This window comes from Equus quagga, unplaced genomic scaffold (assembly GCF_021613505.1).
Source record: "Equus quagga isolate Etosha38 unplaced genomic scaffold, UCLA_HA_Equagga_1.0 HiC_scaffold_41_RagTag, whole genome shotgun sequence".
Lineage (NCBI taxonomy): Eukaryota > Metazoa > Chordata > Mammalia > Perissodactyla > Equidae > Equus > Equus quagga.
In genome coordinates, this window is record NW_025793725.1 from 914,846 (window position 1) to 941,544 (window position 26,699).

At 38.2% G+C, this 26,699-nt stretch overlaps 1 pseudogene; it reads left to right on the top strand.

The window, feature by feature from the left end:
- The window catches only part of LOC124232266 (anosmin-1-like), a 62,979-nt pseudogene extending 42,515 nt beyond the window's left edge, over positions 1–20,464 (top strand).
- Positions 20,465–26,699: the final 6,235 nt, after the last annotated feature.

A 26,699-nucleotide genomic window follows, 5' to 3' on the forward strand; every position in this document is an offset into this window, starting at 1 on the left:
TTTGAATTTTTTCTTATGATTTTTATCTATTTTATGTGTCATATTTTGGTGTCATAAATGGAAATTTAACAAGAAAGCTTATGCCTCATTCTAAAAAAATTATATATTTACGTAACCTTTAGTCTTTGTACATATGCATATTTGTTTTTAACAAGCATGCATACCGTTAAACGATTATAAACTGATGCTTCTCTGTTTATGAGTTTATAACTGTGATATGCCCATTTTTGTTGGTATCCAGAGTGATAATTTCAAGTGGCAATTTCAAGTGCTGCTTGAAATTACAGCTTGAAAGTTTCTAGAATGCTCCACTGACTGGAGTGACTAAGTCATTCCCATATTAAGTTTCCTTGTTTACAGTTTTTCTAAACTAGTATGTTTGCCATCAACTGAGCAAAACCAGAGGAGAGTCTTATATGACACTCATGTCTGAGCCAGAACACAAGTTCCTAAACTGTTATGGCTTTGTACAGAAGTGGCGGCTGGTTAGAGCTGCAGTGGAGAAACTCCTGGCAGGGTTTCTGGGAACAGCGGGGATGACAAAAGAGTGTGAGGGCGCGGGCCGCTTGTCTTGGGGCTCCAGTGACATTGATTCCGGAGGTATCTCTGTGAGCCTGTGGTATCTGCCTTTCGTCATGGCAGTGGGCCTTGTTCAGAAGGGGAAGACAACAGGCTAAAAGCTTTTCTGAATTTAGGAAAAGCAAGGCTGGCTCTGCAGAGTTAGATACACTGATGCCTCACAATTATCTTCTATTACCTGGGAAAAAATATGATCCAAATGAGCAGGTCTGCTTGAAATTATGCTTTTGAAAAAGTCTTTCCTGCCTTTTCGGAAATGGTCTCTTTGGAGATTAAGTGGTTTTGAAAGGTCTATTATTTCTGTGTATGAGTCTGGATACAGTACAACTTTTACCTAGAAATTCTCTTGGAAAAATTTCTATTGTTTAGTAACTTTGTTTTTTAATCCAGTCCTTCATTCATTCACCAAACTGAAACTTATGAATTATGACATTACTGTGTCTAATGATGGAAATATTATGTTATACTATATAATACTACAAAGATATGTATATTGTATAACATATATACTACATGGACCATGTGTACACTATGTAGTACATATGTAACGTGTACTTATGTGTGCATGCATATACACACATGAATATATAAACATATGCATATACCCACACATATGAAAATACCTGTGAACCTACACACCAACACACACATACACATACATTATTGCCACCACTAGATATATTTTGATCTCTGCCTTAATGTCACATTTGGAGAATAAACCTGTAAACACGATTACACAAAGATCAGTCCCTTGTACATATAGCTATAGGGAACCATGGAAGTAGAGGAAACTAATCTCCTCACTGAGTCCTGAGGAAGTAGTGCTCTGTGGGCTTATGAGTTTGCAGGGTGTCTTCCCATGCAAATGCAGCAGAGGTGAGTGCAGAAAGTTGAAAAAGAGCATTGTGTGTGCAGGGAACTCTGTGTACGGGGAGAACAAAGGAGGAGCGGGAGGCATCTCTCTCCCTTGGAGAGCTCAGTGAGTCACATGGAGTTAGTAACCATCCATGTGCTAATGACTCCCCATGTGTCCTAGCCTGACTACTCCCTGAATTCCAGAGTCATATATTCAGCTGCCTGCCCAACATTTCCACAGAGATGGCCAATAGGTATTTCAAATGTAACATATCCAAAACCAAAATCTTGATTTCCCTCTCTCACCTGTTCCTCTTCAGGCTCTCCTACCTCAAATGGCTACACCACTCACCACTCACCCTGTAGCTCAAGTTCGAGATCCAGAGGTCAATCTTCATGCTTCTATTTTCTTTCTCTCTAGAAATCCAATTCTTTAGAAAGTCCTTTTGTTTCTAATTTCCTTGTGTGAGAATGTAGCATCTGTCAAATTCTTTCCCATGTTCAGGCCATTGTCACCTCTGTTTTACAAAATTAAAAGTCTCCTAATTAGTATTTAAGTTTCCACTCTTTCTTCAATGTCCATTTTGTAGACAGCAGCCAGAATGTCCTTTAGAAAATATTAATCATATTACAGATTCTTCCTCTTCTGAGTTCCACTCTCAAGATGGTCGCCTATTCATCTTTTCACTTCTCCCAAAATTTCATCCTTTACTTCTTGCTGTGTTATTCCTCCTCAACTACCTCCTAAGACCAAAATCCTTTAAACTTCTGCTTCACTCAAGACCCTTCGTTTTTCTACTGGTGGTGGAGATTTCATCTATTGTGTAAAATAAGTTTTCCTTTTAATCTCATTCTGTTTTTCCTAATAAACATTCCTTCCCCATTAGAAACTGGTATGGGATTACAGACTTCCATAATTTAATATGTGTTTATTCCCACAACCAAAAACAAGGAGAAGAAATCCAACCTCAGCTTACCATTGTTGACCTTACATCATCTGGAGCCTCCTCATGGTCCAGGTAACAGACAGAACTTTCATGGGACTCTGGGTCTCCATAGCACATGTAGCCTTTTATCATTCTTCCTAGGGCATTCCCACACAACCCAGGAAGCTCAGTGAGATCCTATTTAATTAGTTCCTTCTCCCATCCTCTCAAGTATGGTTACAAACCTTTCTCTCTCACCTTAAGCCATATTGCACAGCATTGTCTGAATTCCTCCCTCTCAGAAAGCCACACACAAATATAAACATATGTATCTCTTTACCCATGTTTACCTTCTCCTACCCTCTGTAATCTAAGGCAGAAGCATCCTTCCTTTTTCATGTGGTAGACTCCACCACATCTAGATTATGTCTATGGGGTCCTGACCATCTTTTCCCAACTTGGAACACTACCTTCACTCAACCAAAATCTCACCTACATCAGAGAACATGGATTATCTATCTGTGTGCCCCCAGCAGCCATCATAGTCCATTAGCATTGCTTCATAAATATTTGTGAAACCAGTTTAAATTAGTCTGTTATTCTCTTTCTTACCTAAAACTTCAGCCAACTCCTCACCATTAGAGAGGTTTGTTCTGAGTGTTAAGATCATTTTCTAATCATCTTTTAAAATCAGGTAATGTCTTACCTTACCAATAAAGAGATTTGATAGTTAACCTATCAACCACTCTATTCTAAGGATTAAGTGATTCCTCTCACATGGATTCACAAAAGTTATAAAAGTAAAAGAAGAAGTAATAGTGCAAAGTAACTGTAGTTACACCTATTGTTTGGGTCTCAGGGTATCCTACAGAAGAGATTGGACCCTATGGCTCACAAAGCCAAAAGTATGCAGGATATAACTGAATATTGTCATAATTTTATATCCCAATGTGATATATAATCTCATAAACACTAGTATATGACTTCTACAAGAACACTATATATTTTATCATGAACCAACTAGGAGTAAAGAATAATTACATCTTTATAGTATAAGCAAGGAAAATTATATTTTACAGGAAAGAGAGTAGTAAATGTCAGCATGTAAATTACTTTTTAAATTATGTTTTTCCAGGTCTGCAGGCTTACTAGGTGTTTTGGTGATAAATATCTCTACACAAGCAAAGACTAAATGTTCAAGCAGTTTTATAAAAGGTTCCTCTTGGAGAAGGAAAGACCTAATGCTGTCTTGAATGGAAATGTAGCTTACTTTTTTGGAGGCTAGAGGAATATTTCCAGGGTTGACAGATTCCAAATGTTTGATGGTCACCTTATATAATTGGGATAGTCTTCTAGCTCTCCAAAATAAAAAGGGAGTGCAGAGAAAATACTGTCTCCATATGTAAAATTCATCAAGATTTTTGACATCTGAGAAAATAACATAGTCATTCAATTCTCTTAATTATTAGGACTATTCAAGAGTATAAACCAGACCTCATCCCTTCTCAGAATATGGTAGAAAAGACTTTATTACATTTTTGTTTACTACTGAAAGTGGAGGACAGGGAGGCACTCCCAGGACTGAAATCCACACCTCTCTCCTTTGTGTATGGCACACCTCAGCAACACTACATGTCGATGTAGTTCTGTGCTTGAATTATTTCAATAAAGCAGCAACAATTCAATCTTGAGATATGTACAAACATGTTCCTACATCTACAATTAAAAATAAAAATTTGCATACAATGTAAAAGAAAGCAGGAAGACAAAATTCACATAGAGATTAAACATAGCATCTCAACTTCTGTTGTGGTTATCCACTGGTGAATTCTCACCATCACAGATTATTAAAGGAATTAAGAACAGAAATGGGCTTAGGAAAACTTCAAATCTTTAATTAACAATTTAAGCAGTGCTTTAAGTGTAACCAGCAGGATTCTTTAATTCCATAGTGGTGTCAAGAAAGGCATGAGTATTGGCCAGGAGCCCTATGAATTTTCTCTGTCCTGTTCCAGCCTTCCTCTCTAGGCTCTAAGCTTACTGTGCTATTGGTCACACTGGCTTCAAGTATGATACAGCACTTCTCATAAAGTTGTAGCCTGTGATACGGTGATTTATAATAACAAATAGATATTTGGTCTTCAAATCTGTTCCTGGCACATAGCCCCTAAAACTCTTGAAATTTTCTAAGTGGTGAGAGTGATAAAGGCGTCTTTTGTAATGTTTATGAGGTGACTTTTGGACTGCAACTAAGGTTGGGGCCTAGTCATCAGATTTGGCTGGTCACCAACCAAGTGAGGTGTTCAGGAGGAGAGAACGACTGGAGATTTAGTTCAATCCCAAATGGCCAATGATTTAATCAATCGTGCCTATGTGTAATGGAGCCTCCATAAAAGTCCAAAAGGACAGGGTTCAGAGAAATTCCAGGTTGGTGAACACATGGAGATTTGCAGAGAATGGTGTGCTGGGAGAGGGCATGGAAGCTCTGAGCCCTTTCTCCCTACCTTGCCCTATGCATCTCTTCCATCTGGCTCTTCCTTACTTATATTCTTTTGTAATAAGCTGATAATCTAGTAAGTCAAGTGTTTCTCTGAGTTCTATGAACCACTCAAACAAGTTAATTGAACCCAAGGAAGGAGTCATTGGAACCTCCAATCTATAACCAACCTGGACTTGTAGTTGATGTCTGAAGGAGGGTGGGCTGTCTTGTGGGACTGAGCCCACTAGAGATCTGGTGCTACCTCTGGGTAGACAGTGTCAGACTTAAGGTGAATTGTAGGACACCCAGCTGTTGTTGGAGTAATGCTTGGTAGTAGGGGAGCACCCACACACATACACACAGATACATTGCATTTGGGTGTAAACCCTTAAGCCCAGTAAATATTTCTCAGTTATCCAGACATTTATTTGAACTATTTAAAGTAAAATATTCTAAATATGAACCTGACTAATGTAAGCATCAGTGCTCTTTTAATCAAATCCATTGGATAGATGATTTAACAGGCATGCTAGTGAAAGGAAGAGTAGACAGTTGCCATTTTTCTTCTGAGGTCTCCAATTTTCCTTTACTGATCCCACCTTATCCCAGGTTGGGAGTCTTCTCCCCATACATCCTCATCTTTCCCTCTTCCTCCACCTTCCCATGAATGTGAATCTCACAGCTCTATTAGAATCTAAGTTTCCATAATGCATTTCTTATCAGTATGTGATCAACACAGCTTAACTTATTCTCTCTCAAAGGGATCTTTGAATTCAGAAAGCAGAAAAGTCTTGAACCAAAGGGCAGAATTTCTAAGTAGGCAACTTCTAAAATCAAGGAGTGAGTAGAGAGATTTGAGGCAGTGGAAATTTTTGGCATCCTCAGTATTAAACCATATAAAGTGTCACCTGGCTCTCTATAAGGAGGCTGTACTTAGTGATGGAGCACCATAAGCTTGACCTGAGATGGCCCTGGGATTAAATTTTAACTTCACTACTGCTTGAATTGGATGAAACCAGACATGATTCTTAATATTTTTGAGTCCTACTTCTTTTGCCCTTAACATGTTAAATTCCTCTTTCTCAGGGTCTGCAAACTATGGCACACAGACCAAATCCTACCCATTGCTTGCTTTTGTAAAAAAAGGTTTATTGGCACTTGGCCACAGTAATTTGTTTACAGACAGTCTGTGGCTGTTTTTGTGCTGTAATGAGCAGTAGGGAGAGAGACCCTATGGCTCACAAAGCCAAAAGTATTTGCTCTCAAGCCCTTTACTGAAAAGTTAATAAGCCCTGTTCTATTTCATAGGATGGCTGTATAAATAGAAAGAAAATAGTGTCAGCGCTCACCAAGCAAACCAAATCCATTAAAACTTAGGTTTATTGTCCTTGCTGCCACAAAGGAACATGTACCCCAGAGAAACATGTTTGCATTCCTTGTCAAAGGATTACTGTGCTAAATAAACTAAGTAAAACACCCCACACAGCCCAGACAAACAAGGATTTGGTAACAGCTCTAGAACCATCAATTCATGAATTTCGTCATTTCATTTCATCCAATTTATGCTTAGTAAGCAACTATTATCTGTGTGTCCCTAAGCGAGGCAAGGGCAATCCAAGGGAGAGGAGAATAAGGTGCTTTTGCTGGAGGAGGTCAAGCCTGAGTTGGAGAAACAAATTAAAGGCGGAAAAAGTTATTTAAAACTGGGAAAATATGGCAGCACTGGAAGGGGTTTGTTTCCCTTTTCCCAAGAGATCTGCACTAAGGAGGGCATATAGGAAGCTTTGAAGGATGGAGAGTATTGTACCAGTAGCACATAGAAGTGGTGCTGGTGCATTCTGAACCAAACCATTGGAAACATCTTTACAAAGGAGCCCAACAGATTGGAGGAACGAAGAAGGCACCAATACGAAAGATCTAGCTAAATTAAAATGGCAACATAAAAGGAACACTAAAACCAGAGCCAGATCATGACCAAGAAGTGACCTAGCATGGAAAGTTTGCATTTTACCTACTTCAAAGAAATATGTCTTGTGGTTTTTTGCGGGTTTTGGAGTTTTTTTGCTTGATTACAGCCTATCTCTATGTTCATTGGATATGGGATATTTAAGGCATGGGACCATTCTGAATCACTTTTATACTGTCCTTGCTTTGCAATGAGTATGTGTTGAATTTGTAAATGGACGATAGGAAAAAAGTGCATGTTAAAAAAAGCAGTAACGAACATGCGCACATACTCTCCGTCTTACGTTTCCAAAATTATCCCTCTCGTATTGAAATAATATTATGGTGGATCCTTATAATTCATTCCCTTAGAAAGCCTTTGGCTACACTCCAAATAATCGGTACCAGAGGCTTGTAACACGTAGGCAGTTCCTTCCCTCCCTACCTGTGCTCCTGTGGCCCCCGCCTTCCTTGTGGAGAGCCCTCTCACCGTGCGCGCGCTGTCATCGCCAGCCATGGTTCCCGCTATTTCAAGACCCTTGGGCAGGAAAGCTTTGTATCTCCAGCCCCTAGCTCACCCCTAGCTGGCACTTAGGAAGTGGTCTCTAAATATCTGCTGAATGGATGAATGTACCCTTATATTCCGTTCCTCAGTCTAATATATTGTTGCCATTCCATTTCATTTGCTGAGTATTTTAATAAGTCGCATTAATATCTGTCAGAGTTGTGGGTGTCGGTCACTCGTTTGAACAGTACGTAAACCAGTTGTTGCCTGCTGTGACTGATTGGGAAATCAATTGGGTTGATGCAATTTGCACTTTTTAGTTCTAATTTGAGAAAGTTGAACCATGTTTCTGTATAGGGCCTCTCACTAACAGATATTGCTATAGAATACTGGCACTTCTGGGCAAAGCTAGCTACATGGTTTTCATGAAATAGAATTTTGATATTCTTTGTTTACTTCATAACTACGAAAAAATCTATGTATAATGCGAAAGACTATTTATCCCTATTACTCAAGTGGAGCATCTTTCAAGCTGGTGAATACACGTCAATTACCAGTTTAAAATCTAGGCGTTGTATGTAATATACTTTTAGGTATTCCAACCTATTATGGGGGGAGTGTCAGCAACTTGAGTGTGAAAGGATCTGCAGTTGCATCCCATTTTACTTTAAAAAGCAGTCACTAAATATAAATGAAGAATAGAATAAAATTAAGTACACTGGGATTGATATCAGGTTGTAGAATTATTTTTAACAAGTAAATTAGAGCTCTGTACATTGTTGTAGAAGAACAACTTGGGAAAACTAAAAAAAGTGTGATGCAAATACAGCCCCCATTTCAAAGAAGACAGTGCACGTGCTATACACCCTGGAACTGCCTTCCGTTCTGTGAAGACAACCAACTGCAGGTGAAGGTCTACTGGAAAAAGACCAAAGGTGAACAAATGTTCTTTGTTTATTTGTTATTTGCTTTGGCTATCATAGTGATATAAAGGCACTCGTGAAAAAGTCAAGGTCAAGCCACAGTACAGAAGGAAAACAGTAGCTGAACAAAACACGTGCATACTTTTTTTTTCTTGCCATGCTGTGCTGAGGTCTGAATGGGTTGCCCTTGATTCCCAGGAATCTGTATCACATGTTGAAATCAGCAGCAATTAACTGCTTAAATGTTATCATTTCAGGGATATTGACCTGTCTTCACTTCTTTCCCAGAAGGCTGATCTTGTGTCCAAAACACTCAAAATATTCATTATTTTACATTGTAAATTTTTGTTCTAAATTAGTTTTTTTTGGTTAAAAAAAGACCCATAACACAAATAATTAGGAAAATAGAAAAAAATTCGCTTATCTGAGTATCATTTCATGGAAACAGCAGTTTCGTAGGTTTCCTTTCAAAAGATTTCTAGGCATCTGTTCTGCACTCATTATTATATATAAATAATATATAAATAATAAGTATATATGTAAGATATGCACACATATTCTCACGTAATATTGTATGAGTATTCTATATTGTCACATATTTTTCATAACATTTTTAAATCACAGCCTTGTATGGATAAGCCATAATATCATAGCATATCTCATTATTCCACTGCAGTAAAACATTTTATGCCTTCAGAATTTCCATTTTATGATTAACACTGCAGTGGACATTTATCCTTTGAATAACTTTTTCTTTTTTGGTGAGGAAGATTGGCCCTGAACTAACATCTGTTGTCAATCTTCCTCATTTCACTTGAGGAAGATGGTCCCTAAACTAACATCTATGCCATTTTGTATATAGGAGGCCACCACAGCATGGCTTAGTGATCATTGCACAGCTCTGCGCCCAGGCTCCAAGACTGCAAACACTGAGCCGCTGAGATGGAGTGTAAGAACTTAACCATGGTGCCACCAGACCAGCCCCTTTTTGTTTGTTTTAATATTTATCTTTAGGATAGATTCCTTTTATTTGTTTTATTCTTTGAATATTTATTTAGCTTTATTGTAATAGTACCTTTAAAGTTATTTGACATACATTTAAATCTTTATCAATCCTATGCATTTTAAAAATATAAGCAAAACAAATTGTTTCAAGAGTTCAGTTTTAAAACTTCTTCTTATTCTTCTGAAGTGCTATTTTACTCAGGGTATCCACTCATGTACCATAAGGAATGTTGGAGTTGGAGGTCTTCTTGTTCTAGAATGTTTGTACAAGCTGCTGACATCCATTCTGCAGCTAACATAACATTACCACTAATATTAATGTTTTATTATCATATGTTAATTAAAATTAATTTCATTTATTCAATATCATGTATTAAATTTACAGTTATATATTAATATGTCCATATTACTGTTTAATAATAGTTTAATAATAAATATTAAATTATAAAATTTATTTCGTCTATTGTATTCATCAATTTTGAATTAGAATTACCTGTCAATATGATATAATATTAGTAAAACGTAACATTTTATTAATATAATATTGAGACTGTAAACATCTAATGTAATTAAATGAAATGTACACATATAGAAAATGCAAACATCTTAAGCATACAAGAGTAACCACCACCACCTTCACTTCTACAGTTGAAGATTTGTTTTGCTTCCATTTGAAATTTATACAAACGGAATCATGCAGTTTGTATTTGGCTTCTTGTAGTGAACATTCTATGGGAAATGGGAAATGAATCCATTCTGTTGCAGGAAGCAATAATTGGTCTAGTCATAATTTCCCCTTGTACACCTCAATTTATGTCTCTTTTCAGGTGTTGATGGAGATTTGGTTTGTTCTATTGATGGGCTTAAGAACAGGGCTGCTATGAACATCCCGTGAACATTTGTCTTTTGATGCACATATGTATATATTCTCCCACAGAGGTCAAATTCTTAGGTCATGGAGTATGTTAAATTTTAGAATATGCTAACAATTTTCCAAACTGGTTATACCAGTTTACATTCGTACCAGTAGTCTATAATGGTCCCAGTTGTGCCATATTCTCTCCATCTTGGGCAATTTGCTTTCTTTTTAATGGTAGGCATTCTGTGTAGTGATAGCTCAGAGTTGTTTCAGTGTGGATTTTTCTGATCACCAAATTCTTGAGTATCTTTTCACAAGTTTATTGGCATTGGATCTCCTCTTTTTTGAAGCAGTCTTTAAACGGGTTAGCCAGTCTATCCTGCAAGAGTCTTTATACATTGAGTATACGCATCATCTGCTGGTTTCGTATATTATCAATATTTTCTCCCACTCTGATCCACTCTTCCCTTTTTTCACTTTCTTAATGTTCTTTTAATTTTAGAGATGATCAATTTATCATTTTGTTTTCTTTAGGTTTAGTGGTCTTCGTGTCCTATTTAAGAAATCTTTGCTTATGCAAGAGTCACAAAGATACTCTCTTTGTTTCTTGGAATCCATATTGTGTGTTTGTGTGTGTGTGTGTACATGATGGATTTTACATATGTATGTGAATATTTGCTTCTTTTATTTTTTCCAGCTTTATTGAGATATAATTGACATATAACATTGTACAAGTTTAAGGTGTACAAAGTGATGGTCTATGTATTTATTGTCAAATGACTTCCACAATAAGGTTAGTTAACACCTGCAGGCATAATGATTAATTTTAAGATTTATCAAGACATCCTTTACCAGATAAATAAAATTCCCTACTGCTCTTATTTGCAAAGTTGTCATCATGAATGATACTAATTTTTATCAAATAGTCTTCTTGCAAGTAGTGAAATGATCAATGAGTTTTTCTCCTTTATTCTATTAGTGTGATGAACTAAATGGAAAATGATAGATAACCTCCCACATTTGTTGTGAGGATTAAATCCGATTACACATACCAAGTGCTTCAGAATAATGCCTGGCACAAAGTACCACTTCTCTAAATGTAAGGGTTCTTCTGAGGCTTCCTATAGGAGGAGGCATGAAGAGTGGCCAGAACACAGGGAGGAGACAGGTCCTCAGGAAGGAGGGAGGGCCTCTGATCCCTCTGAGCTTCATGGTGCTTCGGGATCGACTCTTAGTGTTTTTCTCCTTCATAGACAACCAAGTGCAATGCTTTAAAAAAGGTTTTCATTATCCAATTAGCAATACAAATGCTATTAAACTTAAGTATCTTATTAAATTTGGCACTGAAAAGGGGTTGCATTTTATCAGCAAGCAGTGATATGATCAGTATTCCCATACAGTAATCATTTGAGCTCATGAAAGCCAAGAAATCATATTTGTCCTGAAGATCATTCATGAGTATGTGTGTGTGCGTGCATGTGTGTGTCTGTATACATATACAGACATTAAATCATCCTGGCACTCAGGAGGTATCTACATGGTAGAACTATAGGTCTGAACAGGAGCTATACTATAGTACCCCTACTTTGCTACCAGAGTCTGCAAATGTTGATTGATTTCCACAAGATCACCAGGCAACTTAATAAGGTACTGAGAATAAGTCATGCTTTGACTAGAGTTTTCTATTTTTACAAAAAGACTATTTTCTTTAAATTATATCCACCCCATTTCACTTTTTATTTTAAATTTGAAACCCAGATTAACATATAAAACACGGCAGAGCTTCATTATGCCAGAGCCCTTCGTAGCAGGAGATGGAGAAAGCTTTGAGAATCTAAAGCAGAATGAGATGTACAGCTCATGTGCCAGACTTACTCCAGAGTCTTTCTTCTGCCGGAAGCCTTTTAGGCAATCACCATGTGACCCACAGAATCCCAAACCAGAGTTTCCCTAGACATTTATAAAACATGTGCATGTTCATAATTGTCACAAATGTAGGAAAGGAGATACTTTTTAAATTGACAAATGGTCCTACTATTACGTGACTTCTGTATAGAGTGTGAATATGAGTTCTGTTTTTGTTGTGGAAAATGACAGTTTGTCTGGATTTTCTAGGCTTTTTGAGTCTATGAAGTTATACATTGTATGTACTGTGTGCAACTCAATAGACCCATCTCAAATAGTTTTAAAATCCATGACACAAGGAGCTGACTATCCTCAAATTATAATGGATTTCCACTAGTAGATATACTGAGTTGAAAACTGACAAGTACTGAGTGCTTGTGCCAGGTCAGGATAAAGGAGGACAGAGTCCACTAATCAGACAAAATTGTTAGTAGAAATTGGATCTTAGATGTCACATTTCCTGAAAGTGATGCTGGGCAGGCTGTTGGTTTTAGACTTGGAGTTAGAAACTAAGAAACACAAATCTATTCATTTCCCTCAGAATTTCTCAAAGAGAGTGCTTCAGTTTTGTTGTCTTGTTTGTTATGATACGCTGTATATTTCTGTAGAGAAATGAATCACACATCAGATACTAGCCATTCTCAACTTATTGCATAAAGTTGTTGGGCATAGTGAAGACTCTGGAGGAAAATAAATCTCTTCAACAGTGTATTTGCAGAGCAAACGTTATTTTAAAAGGAATAGTTTACTTAACTTAATTTATTAATTAGTAACTTTATTATTCTGTTGATGTCAGCTAATTTTTAATGTGTGATGTTAGAATCCACAATGGATTAGTAGGCTTTTGGGCTTTAGACTTAGTGTTTTAGTCTGTAAATATGAAAAGTTAGCTCAGACAAAGAGAGAAAACATTCATCTACTTTGAGTATAAGTGTCTTAGACCTAGTCAGTGTTCAAAATTCTAATTTTAATTGTAGAAAATCAGAAAATTCTGTCTTTTCAAAGCTATTTTTTTTTTTTTGAGGAAGATTAGCTCTGAGCTAACATCAGCTGCCAATCCTCCCTTTTGGCCTGACTTAACATCTGTGCCCATCTTCCTCTACTTTATATGTAGGACGCCTACCACAGCATGGCTTGATGAGTGGTGCCATGTCTGCAACCATGATCCAAACCAGCAGAACCTGGGCTGCCAAAGCGGAACGTGTGAACTTAACCGCTGCACCACGGGGCTAGCATTTTTACAGTTATAAAGAGAATGAGACGTCAATCTATGACAGGATATCATTCAACTAACATTTATTGAGCACCTGCTACCTCCTAGGCACTATTTCTAGTGTCAGAGATGCTGCAAAGTAGCAGAAATTTGTGCCCCCATGGAACTGGCATTCTCTAAAGACTTTCCAGTCTTATGCTCCTCCCTGCAGGGTTATAAGTTCCATCTCTTTCCGGAAGCTGTTGTTCTGTGCTCCCCAGGTAGCCTCCACCTCTCAGAGCTATCACTTCAATAACTCTAGCCTTCTTGATCATTAGACTTTTGCAATTTTAGGAATTAATATTTACTTAAAAATTTTGGAGTGCTTCATTTATGCCAGACACTATGAGTTAGGTATATTTGAGAAAAAATTTAGACATATCTAATTTTTGAAGGATATTGAAAGTAAATTTCAATAGGTAAAAATACTTTTCAAATATTTTATAGTACAATTTATTTGTGGAAGGAAAGGCTTAAGTTCAAGAAGCAGATCAATGAGGCATTTAGCAGAGGATTTTTGTGTATATCTCCTTAGGAAGTGTTTGATTTAACAGTGCTATTTTTAATATTCTAGTTATAGATTGGGTCCTGCAGTGATATCCTAAAATACAAGTCCTTAGAATTTTAATAATTGGCAAGATGAGCTAAAGACAAGATGTTTATATAAGTGACTTCCATGGAAACAAATATCTATGAATTAGTTTTTTGAAATTGAATTCAAGTAACATATACAATTATGGGCATTTTTTTGTTTGCATTTTTAAATAAATGTCCCCAATCTGGCCTTTTGGGAACACTATTAGAAATGCTTTGAGGAAATTTTAAATCTCAGTTTATTTAATATTTTACTTAGGTTTGCAAAAATCATCCTGGCTGCACCATGGAGGACCAGTCAATAGACTGTCTTGACTGTGGGACATTTTGCTGGAAGTATATTGCATGATGCCAGTAGAGACCAGATGATAGCCAACAATGGCCTGATGGTGGCAAAGAAGAGGAGACATGAAAAGATTGAAGAGATATTCAGCAGATAAAATCGACAAGATGATGTGTTGAGAATGAAGGGTGACAGGGAAGAAGGTGTAGAGAATAATATCTAAACTGGAGGCTGGTGGTGCCATTGACTGCAATAAGGGACATGGGAGGAGCAGTTTGGGGCGGATGCATATTTTGAGTTTGAAGTTCATTGAAGCAGTGGAGAAAAGTAGGATTTAACATAGGTTACCATGCATTACTGTGCGTGTTGTACACTATGAAATACCAGGATGTGCCTGCCATTTATATACTTTAGGTGAATGCCCTCTCTTTACTTCCCTCAGAATTTTTCAGTGCACAGCCTACACAACGGCGAGTTGCCCTTGCATGGATCTCAGGATAGAGATAGAAATAGAAATTTGAATGGGTAGAAATTACAGTTATGTATTGTGGCTGAGATCCATCTCCCTCTGTAGAGAGAGTTTGGAATGAGAATGGAAGAGGAAGGACTGGGACCTGGCCATGAGGATAACAGTACAAACAAGGATGATCCAACAGAGGGCACAGAAAGTGAGTGCCCAGAGGAAATGGAGAAAATGAGATTTGAGACAGAAGCCAAGAGGAGCAAGAGTTTCAGGCAGAAAGGGATGGCTGAGTAATGTCAGAGACTGCAGAGGCTGCAAGTAAAATGCTGAAAACGATCTTTTGTGTTGAGTGGCCATAAATGATCACTATTTAAATAAAATTATATAATTTGAACCACATCAGTTTGGTGTATTAGCAGCAAAGTGAGAGGATTGGATTAAAGGCAAAAACTGAGAATGTTGTGGAATTCCTGAGGCATTTAAAGAAGGAAGCTACCTTATGCTACTGACTTGAAAATGAAAAGACAGACAGTCAATCCTCACGATTTACGAATTCTGTGATTGCAATTCATCTACTCACTAAAATTTATTTGTAACCCCCAAACCAATACATGTGGCGCTTTTGCAGTCATTTACAGAGATGCATAGGTACAGAGTGGTGGTGAATTTGAGTACCCCACATACACATTCTCAACTGAAGTTGGACAAGGACACACTCTACCTCCTTGTTTCAGCTCTCCTACTGTCAATGAGTGTCCTTTTCCTGGTCTATTAAGTATCATGGGTTTTTGCTTTGTTTTGTTTTGTTTGTACTTTCTTGGAGGTTTTTTTGTGGGGAGAGGGCGTAATGCTGTTTAAAATAGCCCCCAGGTATAGTGCTGAAGTGCTGCTTAGTGTTTCTAAGCCTTCTAAGCAAGAAGTGTTTTCCAGTGAAAATATGTGGTAAGACACACTTTGGTCAGGAGTGAGTCATAGCGCTGTTGGCTGTGAGTTGAATGTGAATGAATCTCTATATGGTCCATCCAGGAAACGGAAAAGGAAATTTGCTGTTTTATACAGGAGGCTGCTCTGTAAGGTGCTGGAGTAACATCCCTAGCGTGTGATGAAGCTGTGGAAAAGGTAAAGAAGCAGCTAAATTTGTGGTTCTTGATATGACAACTTACAAAAAAAGTAAGTAGACAGCTTTATTGTGAGGCTGAAAGCTAAAGAAATGTACAGTCATGCTCCCCACAGTCATGAAGATGTCTTCAGCTGGTTTCATTCTGTGTTTTTATAAAGAAATCTGACAATTACGAATTTATAAGAAATACATATTAAAAAAGTTGCCTTTAGACAGAAACACACATAAAACAAGGTGTATTGATTGGCTGTCAAAAATGTGCGGACCACAGGCTCACAGGAACCTTACCCTGAATTTCCCGCAGAAGAAAGGATTCAGGATTCACTAAGTCAGTGTTCACAGTGATTTTATAAACCATAAGTACTGTGAATAATGAGAATGATTACATAGACATCTATGCAAAATTCATTCCATTTTTTGATTAAGCTTAGAAAAACATGGACTGTTGTGTGCATGTTTGAAAATGTGCCATAAAGGAATACTGAAAAGATGACTTGTGCTTATTTTTCTTTTGAGGAAGATTAGCCCTGAGCAAATATCTGCCATCAATCCTCCATTTTTTTGCTGAGGATGATTGACCCTGAGCTAACATCAGTGCCCATCTTCCTCTACTTTGTATGTGGGACACTTGCCACAGCATGGCTTCATACATAGTACGTAGGTGTACACCTGGGATCGCAACCAGTGAACCCTGGGCCACCAAAGCAGAGGGCATGAACTTCACCACTACACCACCAGGCTGGCCCCAACTTGTGCTTTTTAATCATGTTTTAAAGTGTAGGTTTTATTATTATTCAGGTATGGGGGAGCCATCAGATCAGGAGATGACTACAATTGAAATGATAGTTTGTTCCTCACAGTTCCCAAAGAGAAGGGGGCTCACCACACCACACAGGGCCACGCAAGGAAACACCAGGGTGATCAGGAGGCAGTGGGAGATGGAAACACTGAGGGCAGGAGCCTTTATTATGGCTTCTGCAGCAAGGAGTGGGCAAGGAAGTGAGGGCAGTCTTCAGATTGGCTCATGTGAAGCATTTCAGCAGCCTCTGGGGCATAGGGGCTGTCCTTAGTTGGCTGGTACCTGGCCCTGCAGTGACTAGGGCAGGTGACGGTGGCCCACAGTGTGAGAGTGCCACAGAAGAGATGCTGGGGTTGGGCCTCTGGATGAGCTGGTTTGCATGTGAAAGTTGTCCTTGCAGGGGAGTAGTTTACTAATCTAGGAAGACTTTCTAGTCTCTAGGAAGTGGTTAGCCCTGGAAGGGACAGTCCCTCCAGGTTAGCAAGGCCTGAAGATGTCAAAACATCAGAAATACAGAAAACAAAAAGGTGTGATTAGATGAAAGTCAACCTGAATGCAAGGAGGTCAATTTGAGGGCAGAAATCAAGGCTGTAGTTTTAGAAATGTTGAATTTGAAAAGCATCCCTGTGGGATAGGAAGACGGGAGCACCAGCTGGACAGGAGAATAGACTGGGTGGAGGTAGACATGTAGGAGCTTTCAGCAGGAAAGTAATTTTGGAAGTCATGTGAATGAGTGGAATTATTCATGGAGGCAGCAAAGAGAGAGAAGACCAGAGAGCCTTGAACTCAGGTGTGGCAGCATTGAGAGATGAGGGAAGGAATGGAGCTGAAAGCGAACATTAGACCTGTCTCTCTGAATACCGCTCCTCATGAAAATATAACTCCTGTTGTAAAATATGCATAGGATTCTTAGGATACCAGAGCCATCAGGTCTCAATTAGATGTCATGCAATTGTATTATTGCAAACTCAATCAATCCCCTGAGTGTCCCTGAGCAAAGACTGTCAGTCACACTGTTCCCATCTCATGACTTCGGTACTTGCTATACCCTGTGTCAGGAACTGCCCTATCCAACATGGTAGCCACTAGCCACCTGTTACAGTCTAAATTTAAATTGATCAAAATGAATTAAAATTTAGAATTTGATTCCCCAGTTGCACTGGTAATGTTTCAATTAGACGCAAGAGTGACTAGGGGTCACCACATCCAGAATGTTTTCATCATCACAGACAGCTCTATTGGATGGTGCTGGGCCAGAAGGCCCTGCCCACAGTTACCTGCATTGTCCCCGCCCCTTGACAAACCTTCCCCAGTCTCTACCCAAAGTCAGCTCCATTGTGAGCTACACCAGCCATGTTAACATTGTAACCCTCTGTCAATACTCCCACCTTTCTTACCTTCCATATTTATTTGTAGGCTTACTCTCTTCTAACCTGACTTATGTCTTACTTATGTACTTTATTATTTATCCAGCCCATTAGTATTTGAGATCCAGGAGAGCAGCTGTTTCTGTGTGGTTATTTCACTACCACCCCTAGAACAGCTTCACATGATGAATGAAAGGATAGGAATTCACTCATTGATTGGCTTCATAGTTCTACATAATGGATAATTCTTTTCTGGGAAAAGCAAACAAACGAAAAAAAGCTCTTGATGTCTGCCTTGTGAAAGTGAAGACCTCTAGTAAGGGGTTCGTCTTTAACTAAACACCATTGGTGCCAGCCTGATATCTGTTTTATTTTCTCTGATTTGAAGTTCTTCTTTTCTCATTGCAAAATGTTCAAAAAAAATACTTGCTAGATCCACCCAATTTCATGAAAGAATTTTCTCCTCTGAAAGCCTCCAGTGTCAGCAGTGTCGGCAGGAACCCTCAAGATGCAATGTTAGTCACCAGCCACTTGGCACCTTTTCACACCCTTTGGACACACTGGGTGGTTAGTAACCCTAAGACTGTCTAGATGACCTTTCCTATGCTCGGTCAGATGCTTCTCAGCATTTTGTCTTTTTTCCACCTGATTGCCCAAAGTAAAGAAATGTTCAGAAACTATGCGGCTCCACCGAGGAGTGCGAATGTTTAAAGGGTTGGTATCCTGCCTGTCTCTGAGAGCACCAAAGTCATAGCTAAGTAGGGACCAAATACACCAAAGTGCCAGGATGCACCATGTAAGGTCAAAGGGACAGCTGTTCGTCCTGGGTCTTCTGATGAGAAAAAATCGTTACAGCAATGTTTGAGAGGGAATACATCTGAATGGCTGATTCTTCAGGTTTAAGGAAAATGCTTTTGTTCTTGTTGGTTCAGTAGCCTCTCTATCAGCTTTATCAGAATAATGTAGGATTCAGAGACTTGGGATGATTCTTTCTTATAGGAATTAAGAGATTTGCTGCTAAGTGTTGCCCTATCTTGCAGGGATTGACTTTCCATAGACACCAGGGTGAGGTTATTCTCAAGACATCCTTGGAGTCATTTTGCTAGGAATTTACTAATTATTTTTTCAATGTAGTCCTCGCATTTCAACAGTTTTCCTTTAGCAGTGAATTACTTCTTTCTAGGACTTTACTCTAAATAGTGAAGCAATATGTGAGACCTGTGTGCCTCCTTTGGTTCACGTAGGCATTTTTGGATCATCTGTAGAATTTCATGTTCTTCCTTCCAATTCTTTCAAATTTTAAGAACATCAAACTATGTGGAATGTGACTTGCAGACTGTTCTTTTTGTTTGTGCATTTTGACTTTATAGATCCCAGTGTCAATCGATATCATGTGCAGTGTTTTCCAGAAGTCTGTGCCCACAATGAAACTACTGGACTGGAGATGTCATCTGGCATGACCCAGGTGAGAAAAGCACTTCAGACTCCCAAAGAGACATAGCAGGCTGGGGTTGCTTCCTGCTCACTCTTTGATGTTAACTGTGCTCAGCTGGGTCTTCCTCATCTCCCCTTCTCTCTAGATGTGGGAGCAGGTGCTTTGCCAGTCACTCCCTTTTGCAGGTTTGCACACATCTTGCTCCACCAACAACAGCGACTTCTGTTCCTGACTCAGGTGACTCCGGGAAGGACTTGAGCTTCCATGTGTAATTGTTGTCCCATGGTTTTCACTAGTCCATGCTACTGCCTGGCAGAGACTCCTACCCTTCACATACACATATGCATCTTTCATATATGTACGTGCAGTTCTGAGAACCATCAACCTAAATGGATAAGCAGCACAGACAAATATAAAAGAAACATGGTTACAAACTCATCATAACCATAAATATCCTCTTTCCATGTGAATGTAAAGCTATATTTTAAACCTCTTATTCGTCAGCAATTTGGCCTACTTTTCCTATTTATATTTAGTCACATGTTATGGCAGGTAGCAATAACAGCATTCCAAAATGGGAAAAGAATACACTGCTAAAGATGATCTTAATTATATAAAAGGCAAACACATATAAACTAAGTCTGTGTCCCAGAACAGCCTGAGTTAGGTTTTTTTATATTTAAAAAACAATTAGGTTTGTATTAACAGCTATACATCACTGCTCCTTTGCTACCGGCTCAAAGGTGCAAAGGTTATAGTTGGCCTATTTGATGAGGAATCAGCATGATCTTGTGTAATTCCAGAGATGTCTCCTGTGCTGTGGGAGTGCTTCACAATCATAATTAATAGAAACAGGGACAGTGTCTCCTTTGTATTTTTCATAAAAACCATGTAGCGCACACTCCATATACATAGAGGAAAATATCCTTTTGGAATGTGATTTTATCTTCTGCCAATTTTTTATCCCTTATGAGATTTATTGCTAGCATATTGTCTTTCTCTTTTTTTCTGGGAAAATTATGTAATTTTTCAAGACCTATTATTTTCCTGCAAATATAAGGTGACCGTCAAATCAACATGGCCAAAGAGCAGCTTGAAGGCAGACACTGTTTTCTTTACAACTCCACAGTGCTCCACTCTTGAGGGGAAAAGCCACAAGCCAAAGCGTTAGCTGCCCCAGTGAAGCAGGTACAGGCTGACCTGAACTTTGAGGTACATGTCTGTGATTTTGGCAACACTTTGAAAACATTTCCAAACTGCGTTTCACAAGACCCTAAAAACTAAAAGCACCCCTCTTTTGAAATTGTAATACGGGAGCTCAGTTTGGGAGGTAATATATGTATGAATGTATGCATTATTTTAAAATTCTAACAGCATTGGAAAGTCATCCTTTGCTGGCAATATTATCCCTTTAGAAATGAGGTCAAAGGTTTGTATATATACTGCTTGTGTTTTGGTGGATTTTATGTAAATTATTTATTTTTACCCCACCCTATTGCCATGTGTCTTTACACACTTTCCAAACCTCATGTCTTTACCTTCCATTCCCTTTTCCTGACAAAGCCCCTTTACACTGGGGACAACTATCCTGGGCTTCTTAAATGCAGTTGCCTAAGCTCCTTCTGGTAACTTCTAAGAACTCTTCTAATAGCTCCAGTATCTACCTTTCTCATTGTAGTCATTTCTGATCTGCTCCCACTTTAAGCACCCTAAGCTTCATTTTATACAAGAACAAGCGAGTGTCCAATCTGTGAATTATGATTGATGAAAGGCATCCAAAGAGAGGAGGAGTCAGTGAATTAAGCTGCTATCCAGATTTTTCCCTTGGAGAAATTTAAATTCTTTCCTAGGAATACTCTTTAATGCTTCAAACTATAGTATAGGAGATTTTCCAGATATGTTATCTTGTTTACATTGTCCCTTAATGTGGAAAACAGCTGTTGGTACACTTTGTTTACCGTCTTTGTGAATAGAAAAATTTACCCTCTTGCTGTAAACTGACAGAATCCCAACTATTGAATATTTTCAAATCTTCCCAAAGATTTGCCTTTTTCTTATCAAAATAAGCTATTTGTACGCGAGAATATTCTCAGTAATGTGAAAAAGGGGCTTTGATTGATAGAGGACGGTAGTTTGCTTTTGAATAAGCTTTACTTTCAAATCTGTTATATACTGTTGGTGGAAAATTTCCCAGGCTCCAAACTTCCCCCAACAGAGCATGAACTCAAGTCAAAATGTTATCATTATATAATGTCCCAGCATCTATTGGGGAAACCTAAACACAGAAATGTTTGGTTTAATATACTTTTTACTTGAGGAGTACCCATATATGTGTTCAAAATATGCATATATGTGTTTGTCTATATACTCATAAGGATGTGTGTATACATACAGATATATGTACATGCATATACCTTGAGGATGAATGACTGAAGAAACTTTTCACAGCTTGCCAATGGTGGATAAAGACAATTCTAAAGGTCATAAGGATAATATATTTTCCCCATCAATGGTGATTCTATGAGAAAAGAGCAATTGATCAAAATTAAACATTTTTTTTAAAGACTTTCTCGTCTCGTTATCTACACAAGTAGCACCCTTATTTTTGGTTTGATGATAGTACTTGTTTCTTTGTTTCTAGAAAGACTGCAGGTGCCCTGACCAGTCCTGGGAAGAGCCGACAGCTCAGGACTCCACTTCCTGGAGTTTCACAACAGTGTCTAGAAGCAGTTGCGATATAAAAGGGAGAGAAACTGTCTTTATTATTACATTGGTCCATTTCTTTAGGAAACACAGCCCTAATGCATGGATACCTGATAATAGATATTGAATACTGTCTCCTGTGTATTAAAATATTTAAACAGTTGATAGTGCAGGCAGTGTTTTGCAGCTCTGTACAAGTGACATAAATTGGAAATCTCAGAATGCAAGTTCATACTGGTTCCAGATGGTTTTCTGCAGCCCTTAGCTAACGTGATCCAGGATGGACTTATCGCGATGTGTTGTGAGGTTACCAGGTTCCAAGAATGATATATTTTGAATGGAGAGAACAGGAAGCAGCCTTCATTTAAAACTCCCCTGAGCTTGAGCAGACACCAGACAGCCTTCCCTGAAACTGTGATTTATTCTGCTGCCATTACTAGAATCTGAATTTCAAATTTTTAAACTTTCAAAAATCAAGACTTCTCATTATTGGCCACAAGTTTATCTTTTACCTTGATTTGTCATGAACAAATCTTAGTACTCGGGCCAGCACATCTTTCTAGCATTGTATAGTTTAAAATGCAGGAATACATATATAGATACAAAATATTATTATTAAGTTTAATTGTATAAAATTTAATTATCTTTCTTTTGTCTCGGTAATAGACATTAAGGAAATACATTTTTAGTTCAATGAAGATTCTAAACCTTACATTTTCTGTAGAAAATCTATAGTAGTTCTAAGGAGCATCTAATGTTTCTATAATAATTTAAATTTGTTTTAGTATTATTGGAAGAAATGATATTAATTAGGAAATAAAACATGAGCTTCTTGATGAATTTCAAAAATCTCCAATAATATTCAAATGAGCAAAAATATAATTACAATTTTTGTAGTTTTAAAATTTGAGTGCCCTCAAAAAGGGATAAAATCATGTTTTTTAAGAAAAACTTGTAAAATGTTTTGAAATGGTTAATTCTCTAATATGTTTTACTGAAATTAGATGCATTTCTCTCATATGAGAAAAATATATTCAGTGATAGTATTACTCTTTAGAAACTTGAGCTCATCAAATCCAAGTGGCAAACTTGATATGCACTGAGTTATATGCATTCTCTTCAATTAGAGTGTTCACTCTCTGATAATGCATTTATCTGTGCTACCTGCTTTTCTCAGTGAAACTCTACAAAGTGATTTTTATAAACTAACAAGTGTCCTTTCAAGTCATTCATTGTTTGCATGACATATTAGAGATGATAAAGTCTATGACAGGTAATTTTTTGAAATGTTTATTAAACAAAGTTCAAAGTTTGAAAATACGTCTACATCCCTGAAACCTAAAAGAGCCTGTAACAAAGTCTAGGGACCAGGGTGTCTCCACCTCAGCACTGTTGACTTTAGGGGTCAGATCACTTTCTGTGGTGAAGGCTGTCCAGGGCACTATGGGATGTTGAGCAGCATCCCTGGTCTCCACCCACTCGATGCCATGAGCACTAAGGTGTGACACCCCACAATTTTCCAGACATGGCCAACTACCTCCTGGAGGATAAAGTCACCCCCTGCTCAGAATCTGCATCACAGAGTGATCTTTACATGCATAAGAAATCCTGTCACTTGCAACAGTAAGCTCTGGAGACAGAGGTTCATCTGGGAAGTTGTTATATTTGACTTCAAAGCCCTAAACTGTGTCCTTTATGTTCACTGAAAACCTTGTTTAAAAGATTAAATTTTGGCTTGTTGTCTGTATCACTCAAGTACAGATATTAATTTTGTCCTATGTCAGTCAATGTCATTTGTGATAATGACGTGTTTATTTAATGCCCTTAAATGGACTATGGCTTTACTCAACTTTACTCATTCCAATGATTGCAAATATCTCTAAATCTCCTTACACAAACTTTCACATTGTAGCCAGAACACAAATGCTAAATATGTGTACTTTGAAAATCATCTGAATTATGAATAAATGCATAAAGGTGGTGACCCTTCCTATTGTTTTGCCTGGCCCGACTCAGTTTTTCCTCTACTGAGTATTTTAGCAACTTATACCAGTTACAGAGTAATTAACTGAGGTGTCTATATAAAGTTATCATTTTTCATTTACTTAATGATATTGTAGAGTGCAGATAACAGTACTGCTACCTTCTCATACAGATGCTCTCTAGAAATCATGTCCCTTAGAGTGGTCACTTAAAGTCAATATTTATTTATGTATGTAATAAAAAAAGGTTTATTTGTGTGTGTGTCTGTCATGTTATTTAGAGAAAAGTAATCTTGTAAAAAAAAATCATTTTACAAAAAACAAAAAAGTACTATAGTCTGATATTCTGTGACTCATTTTCATGTTAGAGTTTGTATATACTGATTCAGTAATAAAACAGCCTTAAATCTGCTTAGTAGACTGGACTCATTTATTTCCTAAAATATTTATATTTTTTCGTTTAAGAAGAAAATTAACTATTTCCTATGCTGCCACAGAGATTCATGAGCCTAACTTTCCATGTGAGTGTTCATGGAATTCAAGGTCTGGCAAATGTAACAAGACAGTGCTTCATCCTCACGAAAGTATTTTGGAGTTTGACAATCAATGCTGCAGAGTTTTTCCTTAATATTTACAAATGTTGCTGCTGGTGGTTTGGGTGGCGCTTTTTAATAATAGTCTATGATTTTATATTGCCCCCCAAGATGTATCCGTAAAATGCTAGTATATATAGTGCTGATAAACTGTGTTGAAGGCTTCAAGTCTCCAGTATCCAAGAGGAGTTTCGAGAAGTTAGTACATTTCTCACATAGACATACAGTGGACCCATAAGATATCCACTGATGAATGAGAAGCTTGCTATTCCATAAAGGGTGGGAAATAAACTGGTGTTATTCAGGGGCAACTAGATCAATTTCTTCTCCAGAAAATCATCTATTTATTTATGCATTTAGTCAGCAAACATTTCCTTAGTTTCTGCTGTGTGCCCGGTCCCATTCTAGAGGTAGGACATTGACCAAGAAAGGCCAGCTCCATGTCTTCATGGGTTCTTCCTTCTAGTGGGAAGAGACCAATGATAAATAAGAAAGAAGAATAAATATGAGAAACCAGGTGGTGGTAAGTACTGTGGTGAAGAGGGTACAATTGCATTAGGGAGTGACTGTGAGGATCTTGAAGAACAAGGTGGTCAGTCAAGACTCCATTATGGGATTGACAACTCAGCTAAGACCTGAATAGTTGGAAGAAGCCAACATGTGATGGAAAGGAGCTGCAGGGTTTGGGGGAAGGTGGTGTGGAGGGGCTGGGGTGCATCTTCACCAAGAGATGGGAGAGCTCAAAGCCTGTGTGATATGGTGAGAGAGGGGCTGGAGAAGTTAGGAGTCTCATTAGCATTTTTAAAGAATACTCTGGCTGCCATGGGTAGAAGGGATTGTGGAAAGAAACATGCAGGAGCAGAAGATCAAGCAGGAGACTGTGATCTTTGTCCAAGTGAAGACCAGAGAGCAGATTAAAATGCAGAGCTCATGGTAGATGTGATGAGAAGCCAACAGACTGAGGATACATTTTGGAAGTGGAGTTGATGGAACTTGTATGTGTATTGTATTCCAAAGGCAAGAATAGAAATGCCTCTTAGGTTTGAGGTTGGGGTTACTGAGCATCTTCTGGGGCCTCTTATCCTTCTTGTTTTGTAGTCTCTCTTTAAAATGGTATTTTCCTGCCAAAAATCACTTAAAAGTTTGTTTTGTGTTCCATTATAATCAGAAGCCATTACACCTAAGGATGTTGTTCTGGTCAGTGCTCAGTCATTTTCAAACAATAGTGATAGATTAAGAAAAATGTCACCTAGGCATCCAGAGCAAAGGTCATATATTGTATCACTGCATTTTTATTAAATGTCCAGAAGAGGTAAATCCACAGAGAAAAGAAGATTGGTGGGGCTGGAGGGAGAGGAGAATGGGGAGTAATTGCTTCCTCTGGAGTTAGTGATGAAATTGTCTGGAATTAGACAGTGGGATGATTGCACAATATTGCAACTGCACTAAATGCCATGGAATTGTACACTTGAAAATGATTATTTTATTTTATGTGAATCTTACCTCAATAGAAAAAAATTATTAGCAATACCATGTAATTTCCAAATACAAACACAGGTATATGTTATTCAGTTTCACTGTAAATGCAACTTAATGGCTCTCAAGAGTGGCAGAAGATTCCTGTCTTTATTGGTGGTGTAAATTATCCCTCTGACTTTCAAATGAGAAGTAAGCAAAAATGATGCCATAGGAAGAATTTTACTGGCCTTGATCTTGACTAGGAAGTGTCTGAGAAGTGGGTTTTATTCTGGGCTCCTCCTGAGTATAGCATATCATCTCACAGATGATGCCATGCCTCAAGATGGCTGCTGCAGCCACCTTCCCTGCCTGAGCCCCCACGCCAGCTGCCTGAGCCACTGTCACCACTGAGGCCTCTCCCCACCTCCCCCCCCCAAGTCTCCTCCTGCCTTCAATGCTCCCCAACAGCTGCATGGCCACTGAACCTACAACTGGTCCTCCATCCTCTGTTCTTCTGTCCCTGCTTCAAAGAGCAGAGGGATTGTAGACTCCTGACCCAGACATCAAGCTTAAAACTTACAAGAAAAACTCTTGGCTTCAGCCACATTCTTTCACTCCTTGAGCTAAACCAGAGGGTCCACAGGTTTTAGGATGGGTGGAATGCCATGGC